Source organism: Apodemus sylvaticus, chromosome 21, assembly GCF_947179515.1.
Source record: "Apodemus sylvaticus chromosome 21, mApoSyl1.1, whole genome shotgun sequence".
NCBI classification, from domain to species: domain Eukaryota; kingdom Metazoa; phylum Chordata; class Mammalia; order Rodentia; family Muridae; genus Apodemus; species Apodemus sylvaticus.
Window position 1 is genome coordinate 56,048,479 of NC_067492.1, and position 12,141 is coordinate 56,060,619.

Genomic DNA, 12,141 nt, shown 5'->3' on the forward strand with positions numbered 1-12,141 from the left:
GTTTAACTGGAGTAGAGGTAAGTGAGTCAAATCAGTACTAAAGACTGTGAGGGAGATGACATGTGCTTGACAGAGAAGGAGGGAATCCCTTTGGCCAGGAGGCAGCTGTGTTGCCAGGTAACATCAGTCAGGGTCCTGAAGGAGTAGGAGGGAACATCCTCCTGGCATTTCCAGGGGTAGTCTTGTTGACATATGTACCTTGGGAAACCAACTCTGCCCACATGATGCAGGAAACAAAAGTCCCCTGTTCTACCCCAATAACCCAGTGATCTGGACAGCTCTCTCCTGTCTATGGGCTCCTTCTGCAGGGCCCTATTCTTTAGACTGTCCAGGCAGTTTGTGGAGAAAGCAGTCTCACCGAAAGTCCTTTTTGCTTGCAGAGGACTGTCCACACATATAGATCCCCTCTGAAGATCATAGGGTGGGATTGTGAGCATCTAGGTTCCAAATGAGTTTTGGGTGTGTTAGGAGAAGGAACGGGTGCTGAGTTCAGCCTTGTCTCCAGTCCTTAGCTTGATGCATTAGTAGGAGGTGCAGGGTTAATGTCTCCTGCATGAAAGAATAAGTGAGTGAGCTCCCTGAATCCAGGGGCTGCATCACGCTCCTTGTTCCCCTCCTGGCCCTCTCTACCCTGCAGTGCCTGGCATGACTGAGAAATGCTTATGGAATAAATGATTATTTTAATTACTCAATGAGTCACCACAGGGTTCCTTTAAACAGCACTTATTCTGGCGCACTTAAATGTTCATTTATAAATAATTAACTATGTCACCAGGAGGTTTGGGGAAAGAAGACATACAGGGGGAAAGAAGGGCCAAGAGGCAAGTTTTGAGCTACAAGTTTAGGCAGGACAGTGGACTGGAGAGGGAAAGCGCAATGGAGCTGCTATCCCAGGCACCAGACCCTAACCAGGAGAGCATCAAGCCCCCCACAGCTACAAAGGCACATGGGCTCTGCCCTGGGTGGTTGTGAGTGTCACACACATTCAGTTACTGCGTAAGTCTGAGAACTGCAATGGTGCTTGAGGAGAAGCACCTGTCTTCAAAGGCCTTTTGGCCAACTATGCCTCTTGTGGACCAAACTTCCTGGTATTTTTCATCCTGGATTCTTGAGCAGGTGCAATGCTTGCATACTGATGCTCGTCCTACCAGAGTATTCTGGGAAGTGCTCCTGCTGTCACAAAACTCCCGTCAGACCCTAAAATGAAAAGAGGTCACATAGAGACAGAAAGTCCTCTAGCATGTGGCAGCACCAGCATGTATAAGGCCAAGCTCTAGGTGTGTGTGGCGGACTCTAGGGACAACATTGGGAGCAGAAGATGAGCAGTCAGCTCTAGAATTACAGGTCTTATGAATAGTAGGTGTTTTACGTGCTAAGTTAGCACTGATAGCTGAAACAGAAATATCCACAGATCTGTACCCCACTAGTGGAAGCTGTATGCTGTGGCTAGTGCTTTATTCTAAAGGGAGCTGGAGGGGAAATAGACCCCTGTTCTCATTTATTTATTAGACATTTATGATGTTCCACATGATTTTATGAGGATAATTAATAACAAAAACATTGAAGGTCCTCCACCACCAGGTGCTATACTCAGGGACTTACAAAATCATCTCATAGAATTCGGAAAAACAGCATCATGAGGTAGTACCCTACAATCAATATATGTTTATCCCTAGGTGTTTCTTGCTATTAGTGGGGGCTTGATTGAAGGATTGTGGATACTGAATTCTGAGGTTGCATAAGTCTTTGCTCTAATATAGTAGAACTATGCATAGATCCTGTACAATCCACCTGTGTGCAGAAGTCACTTCTGAATTTCTTTTATTTAAATCTTTTTTAAAAAAAGTTTTACTTATTTATTTTATGTATATGAGTAAACTGTAGCTGTGAGCCACCATGTGTTTGCTGGGAATTTGAATTTGGGATCTCTGCTTGCTCTGGTTGGCCTCACTTGCTCTGGCCCTGCTTGGTTTCAGCCTAAAGATTTGTTTATTATCATGTCTAAGTACACTGTGGTTGTCTTCAGATGCACCAGAAGATGGGGTCAGATCTCTTTACAGACAGATGTGAGTCACCATGTGGTTGCTGGGATTTGAACTCAGGACCTTAGGAAGAGCAGTCAGTGCTCTTAACTGCTGAGCCATCTCTCCAGCCCCCCACTTCTGAATTTCTTACTGCTTGATATAATATTAGGCTCTATAAATGATTGTTTTATTGTATTTTTCAGGGAATGATAACATAGAAAAGTCTGAATATTCAGTCCAGATGCAGTAAAAATAATCTGTTCTGGTTGGTTGAATCTGTGCAGGCAAAAATCCATGTATACGAAGGAATACAGAATCTGAGGCTGAGGCAGAGAGAAGTTACTCAGATATTACACATCAAGGAGGGCTGGTCTTTCAAGCATCAGCTGGTTAACTGTAGCCCATTGTCACTCAAGAGGGTAGTCCCTGGGCTAACAGGTCCCATCTGGGAGCTAGTTAGACATAGTGGCCTGGCCCTACCCCAGCCTCACTGGTTCCAAATGTACATTGTAAAAAGGTCCCTAGGCAGCTCCTACTCATGCACAGTTCCAGAAGTGCTAATCCCATGCACACTTTGGCTGCTGCCTGGCTGGCTAACAAGTTCCCAAGTGACTCCATTGTTTGCTGAATGTTGACAGCCACAGACTGGAAGTAGCAGCCTTGCTTCCAAGGGACCTAGATCTAAACTTGGTTTTGGGGATATGGGTGCAAGTAACTTGATGAAAGGAACATGTGTGTCAGGGCTGGGCAACAGCCCTCCTGTTGGCCTCACTTCTTATCTTTCTGACTTGCTCCTCTATAAAACAGGTGCAGTGACACTCAATTTATCTTGACCTTCACTAGTATTCTATCTGTCCAACGAAGCGCCAGTGATTCTGTGATTTGATGTAAGTGTTTCTGGCAATATTTACCATGTCAGGTGGTCCAGGGTCTGTAGAGCCTAGTGTCAGCACCGACTATGCACCTCACAGCCAAGTCTAGTCTGGACTTCCACTGTCTGCTCTATGTGAGACGCAAGTGTGACTATGTCATATCATGTGTCATCTCAGGATGATTCTGATGGTGGTGGTGGTAGTGGCGTTGTGGTGCTATGTGTGTGTTCTTATATATACTGGGTGAGGAAGGACAGTGCTTCTACCACTTTATAGACTTTTTCTGCTCAGTTTTGGGAGCTGAAAGTTAATCTCTTTTGTCAAGGTAGCTTGGAGGACTCATAGTATTTCTTTAAGCCAGCTAGCTTACCAGTGGAACAGATGCTGGCTAAATTGCCTTTCTTTTTCCTGATGGCTGGGAATTCATAGTGTTAGGAAACATAATTTTGAAATGGAAAGTTCTAGTATCCCAAGAGGAGAGATGCCTTTTGTGTTAAGATGAGGGTCCACCTGGTCCTACATGGGCCATTTCAAAGATGGGAAGTTAACTTGGTTAGACAATGGCTAGGCAGGGCAGTGACAAGGAAGACCCCATCTTCCATGTTTGTGGTGTAGTAAGACTCTAAGTAGGTGTAGGTGAGACTGAAGGAGCTGGAGAATACCTTTAACCAATGCAAAAATCATCTTTTGCATCCTTTGCACTGGGCCCTGATGGTCTGGAACTTTTCTCTAGAAAGAGGCAGAGATGGCGCACAAAGCTGGTTCACCATACTGCTGGAAGGAGAACTCTGGTTGGTCTGATTTGTAAATCCCTTTCCTGTGCCACATCGCCTCTCTGCAGAAACAGCACGCCTCAGAGCTTCTTGCATTGCCAGCACCTGCCAGTCACTCCTGGGCATTGATGGATTTCTGCCTGCTTCCCTGGCAGTGTGAAGTTGAGCCCTGTAGCTTGGATTTAATTACACAATTGAAAAAACAAACAAATTAAAAGATGAGTGTCTCTCTGTAAGCAGCCTCCTTAATGACTCTGAGGACCAAACCGCCTCTCCTCTTCAGTCACACGTCCTCCAGCATTTCAGAAGCATGGATCTTAACTGGGATCTGTAGAGCCTGGGGTCAGCACAGACTGTGTACCTCACAGCCAAGCCTAGTCTGGACTGCCCTTAGGATGACACAGTGACTCTAACAAGGCCTTGAGTGTGTCTTTGAACCAAGTATTTTTAAAAGCTTGGTGGCATGTTAGGAGCTTCTGGAAGCTTCTTCCAAACCCTTACTTAGGACACAGGTTCTCTGAGCCTGGGTCAACCTGGGAATGTGCTCATTAAACAGATGTCCCTGAGGATATGGTAGTCAGATGATGGACTTGCCTTGCTGAGGAAGCTGGAAAGTGTGTGCAAGAAAGCTGGAATCTGCACTCAGTGCCTGCTCCAGGCCCTACCTATCTTGTGCTGGGACTTTTCTGTCTTTGTGTTTGTATGTTTGTTTGTTTGTTTCTTTCTTTCTTGTCTTCTTTTGTTTTGATATAGGGTCTCAAAATTTAGCCTTAGCTTGCCCTGAACTTGTTGTGTAGCTGAGGATGAACTTGAACTCCAGCTCTTCCTGCCTCTACCTCTTTTTTTAATTAATTAATTATTTATTTATTTATTTTTTATTTTACCTGATTTTTTTTTATTTGAAATATTTTTTAATTACATTTCAAATGATTTCCCCTTTTCTAGCCCCCCACTCTCCGAAAGTCCCATAAGCCCCCTTCTCTCCCCCTGTCCTCCCACCCACCCCTTGCCACTTCCCCATTCTGGTTTTGCCGAATACTGCTTCACTGAGTCTTTCCAGAACAAGGGGCCACTCCTCCTTTCTTCTTGTACCTCATTTGATGTATGGATTATGTTTTGGGTATTCCAGTTTTCTAGGTTAATATCCACTTATTAGTGAGTGCATACCATGATTCACCTTTTGAGTCTGGGTTACCTCACTTAGTATGATGTTCTCTAGCTCCATCCATTTGCCTAAGAATTTCATGAATTCATTGTTTCTAATGGCTGAATAGTACTCCATTGTGTAGATATACCACATTTTTTGCATCCACTCTTCTGTTGAGGGATACCTGGGTTCTTTCTAGCATCTGGCAATTATAAATAGGGCTGCTATGAACATAGTAGAGCATGTATCCTTATTACATGGTGGGGAATCCTCTGGGTATATGCCCAGGAGTGGTATAGCAGGATCTTCTGGAAGTGAGGTGCCCAGTTTTCGGAGGAACTGCCAGACTGATTTCCAGAGTGGTTGTACCAGTTTGCAACCCCACCAGCAGTGAAGGAGTGTTCCTCTTTCTCTCTTAAGTGTGAAGATTACAGGCATGCACTACCATGCCCTCTCTATGCAGTGCTGGGGATTAAATCCAGAGGCTTACCCATGCTAGGCAAGTACCCTACCCACTGAGCTACACTCCAGCCTTTTCCTGGGAATTGATTCTTCAGTGATGTGGATATGGGATTATGGCAGCCAGGGGTGTTAACTTCCCAAGAATGCTGAAACAAGCCATCAAAACCAAGATCATTTGAATGGGGCTGGGTTTCCTCAGTGCTACTGATGCAGAGGCCTACTCCCTCTGCAGACTCTAGAGCAGAATGTGTTCCTACCTCTCTGGCGATTGCTTGCAGCTACTTCACAACAGTCTCTCAATCTCTGCCTCCATCATCACAGTGGACTCTTCTATAGGTATTGGTATCTTGCCTGTTCATACAAAAACATGAGGCATTGGATTCAGGGGCTGTGCCCTTCACAGTGGCTTCATGGTAACTGTAGAGGCCCCTTGGCTTCCAGTGGGTGTAACTCTCAATAAACTTGCTATAAATTAAAAGTGTTGAAATTGCATAGTGCGGTTGATACGCTTAGCTGAGCAAGCCTGCTTGTTCGCCTTTGTGATTGTGGGGTTCACTGAGAGCCATGGCTTTTGTGGGCTGCATCAAAAGTGGGAAGTGTTTGGGGTAGGGGCAGGAAGAATCTGGGGGAAGTTGGGAGAGGGGAAAATAAAATTAAAATATTTTTCATGAAAAAATTTAAAAACAGTGAGGATCATGCAGCTGGTCACTCTCCTGGTAAAGATCAAATTCAAAAATTGAAGATAGTCTTCTTGTTACCTTCAACTGTCAGCTTGATACAGTCTAGAGTGATCTAAGGGAGTTTCAATTGGGGGATTGATTTTATTGGCCTAGGGCCATGTCTGTGGAACATTTTCTTGATTGCTAATTGATGCTGGAGAACTTAGCCCACTGTGGGCAGAACCATCCAAGGATAGGTGGGCTTGAGATGAATAAAAAATGTAGCTGAATATGACCCAGAGCATAAGCCACTAAGCAGGGTTCCTCCATGGTTGGCCCTGCTTCAGTTCCTGCCTCCTGGTTCCTGCTTTGAGTTCCTGCCCTGACTTAACTCAATAATAAATTATGGCCTAGAAGTATAAGATGGGATAAACCCTTTTCTCCCTCAACTTGCTTCTAGCAATTTTTAAAATTAATTAATTACATCCCAAGTGTTGCCTCCCCAGTGCCCCCTTGCAGAGTTCCTCCCTGATCCCCTTCGCTTCACTTCTGAGAGAGCAGCCCCCCAACCACACCCATCCCCTCCCCCCCAACTCTGGTGCATCAACTCTCTGCAGGATTAGGTGCATCCTCTCCCACTGAGGTCAAACAAGGCAGCCCTCTGCTACATACGTGCTAGGGGCCTTGGACCAGCTCATGTATGTTCTTTGGTTGGTGGTTCAGTCTCAGGGAGCTCCCAGGGGTCCAGGTTAGTTGATACTGTTTGTCTTCCTATGGGGGTGCCAATTCCTTGAGGGCCTTCATTTTTTCCCCTTACTCTTTCACAAGGGTCCCAGGTCTCTGTCCAGTGTTTGTCTGTGGGTATCTGTCTCTGGTAGGGTATGTGCTGCTGGCTAGAGCCCCTCAGAGGGCTGCTATGTTAGGCTCCTGTCTCTGCCGGCCATCCCACGCAGACCCTCTGGCAAATGTTTTACCACAGTAACATAGAAGCAAACAGAACGATGAGCTTCAACAGCTTCTATTGAACATGTATTACTTTTGCAGTGTGGTAAGGTTAAAAAAAAAAAAGCAAGTCAAATTGTCCACAGAGATTGTCTGTAGTCACACCACGAGAGAATTGCATTTCCTCCTTGTTACCTATATGTGCCTGAGCCTGAGTACCTGTGTGCCTGCGTGCATGTGCGTGTTTGTATGCATGTGCATGCACACGTGCATGTGTGTGTGTGTTTGTGTGTATGTACAGGTGCACATGTATGTGTTGTTCATGCACAGTGCACACCTACATAGATAGGTCAGAAGGCAAACTCAGGTGACATCCTCAGGAATGCTATCAGCTTCTTTGAGATAGGGTCTCTTTGTTGGTCTGGCTTTACCAACTATGTTAGCCTTGCTGGACAGAGAGTTCCAGACAGCCTCCTGTGTCTGTCTCACATTGCTGGGATTACAAGCATAATGTTATGTCTGAAATTTCTATATGAAGTCTGGGAATTGAACTCAGGTCCCCAAGATTGCAAAGCAAACACTTTACCAACGAAGCTATCCCTTCAGCCTCAAGGCTTTTTTTCCCCAGAAACAATGGTAACTCAATCGCTGGGCACATCAACTAGAATCCTAATCTCGTGAGCCATATTAAATCTACATCCTTCAGTGGCAAATCTTGGCGGATTCACCATTTAACCAGGGAGACACTCAAAGCTCCATCTTGTTTTCTTACTTTCCCTGCCTAAAAGCCAGTCTCAAGACTTTTATTTACAAATAAGACCACACTCCATGCTCTGGGTAGATTAAGATTTTGGGGTGGGGGTGGAGGGATGAGGATTCTTTACAATCCACAGAATCTGGTAATCTGATTCTTCATCCCTTCCTAGCTCTCCAAATAGGAGTCGACACTTCTAAACTTTTAAGACTCATGGAAAAGTTGTATCCTTAGAGAATCCCTCATCTGTATTGAGAGTCCCTTACCCAGCTACAGACCAAGCATTCTCTTTAATGTGGCATGGCTGTCATTTGCTTCCTCAGACGTGAATTCCTTGGAGACTGAGCCTGGGCCAGTCCTGTTCTGGTGCTGAAGTTGCTGTGGAAGATGCCTCAAAGATGCTTGTTGGAGGGTAGAGGGCACCAGATAAGGGGGAGCAGCATCAGACTTACAGAGAAGCAGGCCTCGTCCTCCTGGTTGTGACCTTGGCAGGGTCTGGGCAGCTGTGAGGACTGAGGAGTCTGATTTGTTAGAGGGATTCCTCTGGGACTCTCCCCAAAGATCCCCATTGTCAGGGCTATCTGTCACTGTCTCTATTGCCATCTGAGTCCCCACATTAGTAAGCAGTCTCCCCTTCTCTCTGCCTCTGTTGGGAGGCTCTGGAGTCACAGTTTTTCACTGAACTAATCTAGATGATTTTACTCTTCTCAGCACTTATGGGGCTCTTACCCCACCTTCTCCAGCCCCCAGTTGTTTCCTTTTCTCCTTCTCCACTCCGCTGCTATGAAGCGAGGTCAGGTGCTGGAGCTACCCAGTGAGTCTAATTATCCAGGAAAGTAATTAACATTTCTAATAGAAACCGCCACTGCTCATTTTCACCAGGGCCACACAAAAGCAATAAGGTAAAAGAGTTTTGTAATTAAAGACTCGTTATTATGTGCTCCCCATTCCGTTCCATAGCTAATAAGTCTTTTGCAGGGGAAATGAGTGCACTGGCTTCATGGAGATGGATGGGGTGTGGGGGTAGGGGTGCATCTGCTAGAAACCATCAGATGCCTGTTTCTCCATTCAATTCCCTCTTCATCTGGGGACCCATCTTCTGGCTTTCTGTTTCTTAAAAAAGTCTCTTTTGAAAAGTGAGGACAGAGGCTCTGTGCACACACTAGATGATCACACAGAATTCCATTAAGATGCACAATATTAATTAAACATGAAGCAAAACTTAGCAAAATAGTTGACTGTGTCCTTCACAACATCTTGGTGTAACCTGGAAGTGAGAGAACTCTGTCCATCAGAAAGATACCTCAGTGAGGATGGGAGAGGCCAGTGCAGGGAGCTGATAGAAAGCTCATCTGGTGGGAAGTGGACAGAAGGGAAGCAGGGTAAGGGCTGCCTGGATCTTAGTTCCTTCCAGTTTCACTGCACTCTCTGGGCAGAGGACTAGCTTTTTTGGAAGCAGTTTGTCTATTTTTCAAAAGTGGATTCACTTATCAGTCCTTGGATTTGGTGTTCAAAAATGAATGACAAAAATTGTACAGTTTGATTTAATTGAGCACTTTCTATGTGTCTTATCCGTCTGAAAATTTCACAGATACTGAACCACTTGATTGACAATACTTTCCTATGAGGTTAAGCATAAATACCATCCTCATTTTTGATATGAGGAAATTGAGGTTGAAAACATTAAGCACCGTAGTTTGGTTCATACAGGAAGTAGGTGCAAGTCTTGAATCCTTGCCTACAGGGCCACAAGGCTGCCTCATTACCTAGTCAGCAGAGGGTTGCCAACCTAGGCCTATGTAACTATGCAGTGTGAGGGCTCTGCTGGGGTTTCTCTGCTGTATATTTGGCCAGTTTATCTCTTAAACTCCAGTTACTTGGAGATACCAGGGCGCTCTATCTGTAAGGTGAGTTATTGTAGGGTGATATCCTTTGAAGATCTTGATGAAAGATGTCTTAAAGGCAGGACTGAAGAAAAGAAGGGAAGCGAGACAGGAAGAAGGGAAGGCTGAGGATAGGACCCTACTGAAGCCCGGGAAGGAAAGACTGTAGAAAGGAAGGGAGAGAGGAAGGAAGAAAGGAGGGAGAGTGGATGGAGGAAGGAATGGAGGAAATAAGAGAGGGAGGAAGGGAGGAAGGGAGGAAGGGAGAAGGGAGGGAGAGGGGGAGGAAGGGAAGAAGGAAGGGAGGAAAGGAAGGGGGAGTGAGGTAGGGAGGAAATGAGGAATGAAATAAGGGAGGGAAGACTGTGTGTGTGTGTGTGTGTGTGTGTGTGTGTGTAAGGCAGTGTGTGTATGGGAAGGCAGTGTGTGTGTGTGGGAAGGCAGTGTGTGTATGCGTGTAAGGCAGTGTGTGTATGGGAAGGCAATGTGTGTAAGGCAGTGTGTGTGTGGGAAGGCAGTGTGTGTGTATGCGTGTAAGGCAGTGTGTGTATGGGAAGGCAGTGTGTGTGTGGGAAGGCAGTATGTGTGTGGGAAGGCAATGTGTATGTGAAGCCAGTGTGTGTGTGTGTGTGAGTGTGTGTATGTATGTAAGGTAGTGTGTGTGGGAAGGCAGTATGTGTGGTGTGTGTGTAAGGTAGTGTGTGTAAGGCAGTGTGTGTAGAAGGCAGTGTCTGTATGTATGTGTATGTAGAAGGCAGTGTGTGTGTGTCAGGCAGTGTGTGTGTGTGTGTGTGTGTGTGTGTGTGTGTGTGTAAAAAGCACTGTGTGTGTGTGTGGGGGGGGGCAGGCAGGCAGGCAGGGGAAACAAGGGAAGAGAAAGTCCAAGAGCAGGAATTGCAAGGAAGCCACAAACTGTGAACCCAAAGAACAGATGAGCATGGAGGTTGGTGTGGGGGATGGCCGGACCTCTGTAAGGAGCAGGCACAGTGCTGGGTATAGAGTGGCTAACTGTGTAACTGTACACTTGCCTACGTCTCCAAGCTCTAGCTTTCTCATCTACAAAAAGGAAACAAGACTTGTTAGTTATCTGCATGCTAAATTACTCTTTGCTGGGCACTCTAGCTTGGGGAATCTTTTCAGGTTGTATTGAAGGTGTCAGTGGAAGGGGGAACCATGTCAAGACCAAACCAAGAGAAGGGCCACTTTCTGGATCTTCTGTCTCTCTGTCTCTGTCATTCTGTATCTCTCTGTCTTTCTCCCACCCCCTGTCTCTTTGCTCTGAGTCATGAGAGATAGCTTTCGGTTGGATACCATCCTCCCTTTCCTTCCCATGGGGGCCTCTTCCTAGGCATTGTATAACATGATGGCTGCTTCTCTCAGGTGAGCAGTTGAGAGCCAGAGATGATGACCAAGAGGAACGTCAGCTTCAGTCATGATGTTCCATCATCTTTGCAGTATTCCCTCCATCAGAAGTGAGTGCAGGTTCAGTGCACACTCAGGAGAAGAGGCCACGTGAGGACTGAATGCTAGGAGGCAGGGGAATTGTGAGACATCTTAGCAACTGTGATGAATCAAACCTCGGAAGACTTTTGTGAGGCTTAAATGAGAAAATGAAGGGAAAGTCCAACAGACTGCTTGGCAATGGCACATTTCAGAAGCAGCTCTTATTGCTGCTACTATGACAATTTGATAGATGTTCATTGTGGCCATGCTTCTGCAGGCGACAAAAGAGAAGAATGTGTTACAGAAAAGGGATGATGTGTAAGCTACCTCTTGCCACAGACACGATGAGTAACACAGAAGTGGTATTCTATAGTCCCTTTCACTTTTGCTCATGTTCATTGGGTTGACTAGGTTGTGATACTGCTCTGAACTGGGTTGGTAGGTGTTAAGGTCTAGGTAATGTTAAGGCATAGCTAACTGTTGCCTGGTTAGCATGCCATTTTGTTCTGTTACTTATATTATAAGGAAGCTTTCTCATATGTTGTTTCTGCTGTTACTAGAAACTTTCTCATGACCAAGTTAATTACATGTTCTGGTGCCATTGGAAACCAATAATGATAGAAGTCAGTAGAACTGCTTTGTTTAGTTACCTGCTATAAGCTTGGATATGAACCAATCACCCAGCAGCACTTATACCTATGCATAAGCTTTTATGGTGTTGGCTTTTGTAAGCTGTCCCTGGGATGGACTCCAACATAAGACAGACACCTGCATCAATGCAAGGAACTATTTGGAATAAGATTTCTGTTTTGAGTAGGGGTTGAGTAAAGTTTAAGTTCCCAAGACCTCCCTGGGAATTGACATCCTACTTGGCAGAAAGAGACATGTACCTGGACAACTAGCATCTTAGTTGGCAAGTTAAGATATTTATGTTAGACAAGGCAAGTTTCCTGCCACAGTTGAATGCCCCAACCAATTGGAGAAGAATAAGGGTACAATAAAGATATGTTCCTAAGAAAATCTACTGTCCCTAAATCCTGATTGGTGAAATAATGTGGCAAAGATGTTTGTAGGTCTCAGGCTTAAAAAGCCCTATAGGATCTTGATTCAATGTCACAATTCAGCTCCCTAGCCTGAATCATGGCCCTGACTGATCCATTCTGTAAGACTGAGATTAGAGTT